The sequence below is a fragment of the Cheilinus undulatus genome, linkage group 2, assembly GCF_018320785.1.
Source record: "Cheilinus undulatus linkage group 2, ASM1832078v1, whole genome shotgun sequence".
In the NCBI taxonomy this organism is placed as follows: domain Eukaryota; kingdom Metazoa; phylum Chordata; class Actinopteri; order Labriformes; family Labridae; genus Cheilinus; species Cheilinus undulatus.
In genome coordinates, this window is record NC_054866.1 from 373,613 (window position 1) to 379,728 (window position 6,116).

Consider the following 6,116-nt stretch of genomic DNA (forward strand, 5'->3'; position numbering starts at 1 on the left):
TACAGACCAGTCCTAGACATGGACTACAGACCAAACCTAGACATGGACTACAGACCAAACCTAGACATGGACTACAGACCAGTCCTAGACATGGACTACAGACCAAACCTAGACATGGACTACAGACCAGTCCTAGACATGGACTACAGACCAAACCTAGACATGGACTACAGACCAGTCCTAGACATGGACTACAGACCAGTCCTAGACATGGACTACAGACCAAACCTAGACATGGACTACAGACCAAACATAGACATGGACTACAGACCAAACCTAGACATGGACTACAGACCAATCCTAGACATGGACTACAGACCAGTCCTAGACATAGACTACAGACCAAACCTAGACATGGACTACAGACCAGTCCTAGACATGGACTACAGACCAGTCCTAGACATGGACTACAGACCAAACCTAGACATGGACTACAGACCAAACCTAGACATGGACTACAGACCAGTCCTAGACATGGACTACAGACCAAACCTAGACATGGACTACAGACCAGTCCTAGACATGGACTACAGACCAAACCTAGATATGGACTACAGACCAGTCCCAGACATGGACTACAGACCAGTCCTAGACATGGACTACAGACCAGTCCTAGACATGGACTACAGATCAAACCTAGACATGGACTACAGACCAGTCTATAGACTACAGACCAGTCCTAGACATGGACTACAGACCAGTCCTAGACATGGACTACAGACCAAACCTAGACATGGACTACAGACCAGTCCTAGACATGGACTACAGACCAAACCTAGACATGGACTACAGACCAGTCCTAGACATGGACTACAGACCAAACCTAGACATGGACTACAGACCAAACCTAGACATGGACTACAGACCAGTCCTAGACATGGACTACAGACCAAACCTAGACATGGACTACAGACCAGTCCTAGACATGGACTACAGACCAAACCTAGACATGGACTACAGACCAGTCCTAGACATGGACTACAGACCAGTCCTAGACATGGACTACAGACCAGTCCTAGACATGGACTACAGACCAAACCTAGACATGGACTACAGACCAAACATAGACATGGACTACAGACCAAACCTAGACATGGACTACAGACCAATCCTAGACATGGACTACAGACCAGTCCTAGACATAGACTACAGACCAAACCTAGAAATGGACTACAGACCAGTCCTAGACATGGACTACAGACCAGTCCTAGACATGGACTACAGACCAAACGTAGTCATGGACTACAGACCAGTCCTAGACATGGACTACAGATCAAACCTAGACATGGACTACAGACCAATCCTAGACATAGACTACAGACCAGTCCTAGACATGGACTACAGACCATACCTAGACATGGACTACAGACCAGTCCTAGACATGGACTACAGGCCAGTCCTAGACATGGACTACAGACCAAACCTAGACATGGACTACAGACCAAACATAGACATGGACTACAGAACAAACCTAGACATGGACTACAGACCAAACCTAGACATGGACTACAGACCAATCCTAGACATGGACTACAGACCAGTCCTAGACATGGACTACAGACCAAACCTAGACATGGACTACAGACCAGTCCTAGACATGGACTACAGACCAGTCCTAGACATGGACTACAGACCAATCCTACACATGGACTACAGACCAGTCCTAGGCATGGACTAATGACCAAACCTAGACATGGACTACAGACCAATCGTAGACATGGACTACAGACAAAACCTAGACATGGACTACAGACCAGTCCTAGACATGGACTACAGACCAGTCCTAGACATGGACTACAGACCAAACCTAGACATGGACTACAGACCAGTCCTAGACATGGACTACAGACCAAACCTAGACATGGACTACAGACCAAACATAGACATGGACTACAGACCAGTCCTAGACATGGACTACAGAACAAACCTAGACATGGACTACAGACCAGTCCTAGACATGGACTACAGACCAGTCCTAGACATGGACTACAGACCAATCCTAGACATGGACTACAGACCAAACCTAGACATGGACTACAGACCAGTCCTAGACATGGACTACAGACGAGTCCTAGACAAGGACTAGAGAACAAACCTAGACATGAACTACAGACCAGTCCTAGACATGGACTAGAGACCAGTCCTAGACATGGACTACAGACCAGTCCTAGACATGGACTACAGACCAAACCTAGACATGGACTACAGACCAGTCCTAGACATGGACTACAGACCAGTCCCAGACATGGACTACAGACCAATCATAGACATGGACTACAGACCAGTCCTAGACATGGACTACAGACCAAACCTAGACATAGACTACAGACCAGTCCTAGACATGGACTACAGACCAAACCTAGACATGGACTACAGACCAGTCCTAGACATGGACTACAGACCAATCCTCGATAGGGACTACAGACCAATCCTAAACATGGACTACAGACCAATCCTAAACATGGACTACAGAACAAACCTAGACATGGACTACAGACCAATCCTAGACATGGACCACAGACCAGTCCTAGACATGGACTACAGACCAAACCTAGACATGGACTACAGACCAGTCCTAGACAGGGACTACAGACCAGTCCTAGACATGGACTACAGACCAGTCCTAGACATGGACTACAGAACAAACCTAGACATGGACTACAGACCAGTCCTAGACATGGACTACAGACCAGTCCCAGACATGGACTACAGATCAAACCTAGACATGGACTACAGACCTGTCCTAGACATGGACTACAGACCAGTCCTAGAAATGGACTACAGACCAAACCTAGACATGGACTACAGACCAGTCCTAGACATGGACTACAGACCAAACCTAGACATGGACTACAGACCAAACATAGACATGGACTACAGACCAGTCCTAGACATGGACTACAGAACAAACCTAGACATGGACTACAGACCAGTCCTAGACATGGACTACAGACCAGTCCTAGACATGGACTACAGACCAATCCTAGACATGGACTACAGACCAAACCTAGACATGGACTACAGACCAGTCCTAGACATGGACTACAGACGAGTCCTAGACAAGGACTAGAGAACAAACCTAGACATGGACTACCTACCAGTCCTAGACATGGACTAGAGACCAATCCTAGACATGGACTACAGACCAGTCCTAGACATGGACTACAGACCAAACCTAGACATAGACTACAGACCAGTCCTAGACATGGACTACAGACCAAACCTAGACATGGACTACAGACCAGTCCTAGACATGGACTACAGACCAATCCTCGATAGGGACTACAGACCAATCCTAAACATGGACTACAGACCAATCGTAGACATGGACTACAGACCAATCCTCGATATGGACTACACATGTGGCATTCCTTGTGTCAATCCACTCCTGAACCAGAGACAATGTCAGAAGCGTCTTACCTGGGCTGTGGAGAAAAAGACCTGACTGTTGTGGTCTCAGTGGTCCAAAGTCCTCTTTTCAGATGAAAGTACATTTTGTATCCAGGTCCCAGAGTCTGGAGGAAGAGAGGAGAGGTACAGAATCCACGTTGCTTGAAGTCCAGTGTGAAGTCTCCATAGTCAGTGATGATTTGGGCTGCCATGGCATCTGCTGGTGTTGGTCCACTGTGTTTTCTGAAGTCCACAGTCAACGCAGCCATCTACCAGGACATTTTAGAGACCTTCATGCTTCCTTCTGCTGACAAGCTTTATGGAGATGCTGATTTCATTTTCCAGCAGGACTTGGCACCTGCCCACACTGCCAAAGGTACCAAAAGCTGCTTCAATGACCATGGTGTTACTGAGCTTGATTCTGACCTGAACCCCATAGAGAATCTATGGAAGATGAGAGACACCAGACCCAACAATGCAGATGACCTGAAGGCCGCTATCAAAGCAACCTGGGCTTCATTACACCTGAGCAGTGCCACAGGCTGATCGCCTCCATGCCACGCCGCATTGATGCAGTAATTCATGCAAAAGGAGGCCAAACCAAGTACTGAAGGCATAGAAATGAACATACTTTTCAGAAGCCTGACATTTATGTTTAAAATATCATTTTTTTAATTGATCTTATGTAATATTCTAATTTTCTGAGGCACTGAATTTTAGGTTTTCTTATCTGTAAGCCATAATCATCAACATTTCAAGAAATAAACGCTTGAAATACTTCACTCTATGTGTAATGAGTCTATATAATATATGGGTTTCACTTTCTGAAATGAGTGACAAAAAATATAGAACTTTTCATGATTTTCTAATTTTTTGAGATGTACCTGTATCAGATGTTGAAACTGAGACATTTTACCATTTCATGGAAAATATTAGCTCATTTTGACTTTGATGGCAGCAACATACCGTAAGAAAAAATTGGGACAGGGCCGTGTTTACCACTATGTAGCATCCTCTCTTCTTTTAACAAGTCTGTGAACGTCTGGGAGGTGAGGAGACCAGATTTAGGATTCTAGCTGCTCAACAGTCCTGGGTCTTCTTTGCTAGAGTTGTTCTTTTCTGATGCTCTAAATGTTTTCTGTTGGTGAAAGGTCTGGACTGCAGGCAGACCAGTTCAGGACCCAGACTCTTCTCCTGTGAAGCCATGCTGTTGTGATGGATGTGGTATGTGGTTTAGCATGGTCTAACTGAAATAGTCAAGGCCTTCCCTGACAGAGACGTTGTCTGGATGGGAGCATATGTTGCTCTAAAAGCTCTCTCTACTTCTCAGCATTGATAGTTCCTTTCCAGGTGTTAGAGCTGCCCACGCCATAGGCACTAATGCAACCCCATACCATCAGAGATGCAGGCTTTAGACCTGAGCCAGGAGAACAAGCTGGATGGTCCTTCTCCTCTTTAGTCCACAGGACACAGCATCTGTAGTTTCCAAACAGAATTTCTGCTTTTAAGTCATCTGACCACAGAACAGTTTTCCATGTTTCCTCAGACGGCAGTGTTTCTGGATCCTGTTCACATATGGCTTCTTCTCTCCATGATCCAGCTTTAACTGTCATTGGTGATGGCACAGCCAACTGTGTTGACAGAATGATTTCTGGAAGTGTTCCTGAGCCCATGCATGGATGTCCAACACAGAATCATGCCTGTTTTAATGCAATGGCCCCTGAGGGCCTGAAGATCAACATGTCAGTCATGTGACTGACTTGTTGCCAATTATCTTAATTAGTTGCAAAATGCTCCTCCAGCTGTTTTCAATTAGTACCACTTACTTTTCCAGCCTTTTGTTTTGTCTTTTTTGAGATATGTTGCTGCAATCAAATTCAAAATGAGTTAATACTTTTTAAATGCTAAAATGTCACATATGTTTATATTTCACTATGGAAAAAAATGGTTTCATGAGATCCAACAATCATTGCATTGTTTTTATTTACATTTTACACAGTGCCTCAATTTCTTTGGAATTGGGGTTGTGATATCCTGATAAGGGCCATCAGCATTACTTCACTAATTGCAACCAGTTAAGGTCCATAATTAGTGCATTCATTTATCAAATCACTGTTAATCTCATGCTTTACTGTCCTTTTTAGCCCACTTTGTTCAATCCACGTCAGCGTATAAAGTCTATCACTGCTCCTTAAGGTCTCAGTGGACAAGTCAGAAATCATCTCAACCTAGTAATATCAAAAATAACTTATCTGCTCTTTGCATATTTCCTTTTCAAAGAATTGCTGTTTCTTTGATAAGAGTGGCTATGATTCAGTTAAATATAAAATACCACAGCTTGACTTTACAATGGACCATGATTTTGCTGGTCCCAGTCTGGCTGGGCCATTTTTCCCTCCTAATGGGCGGCCTTGTCTCCACATGACTGTGTTCAACCACCTTCAGGTACGAAGGTAAGACAATGCCATGACTGTAGAAGGTCTGAATGTTTCCATTCTGAATTACATCATGTAAAGGTGAACTTTTCCACAGTATTTTCTGAGATGCACTTGCACCTTCATTGTGACTTCAGTTGATAAGATGTTTTCTCTAAATGTTTTGTTAGCAGCAGTCAGATTAGATCAGGGGTGTCAGACTATCAAAACATGAGATAAAATTCAAAATCATTAGTAAAAAAGATGAAAATATGGCTTAAAACTTCAAACTGTGAGTCTAAAAGGTCAAAA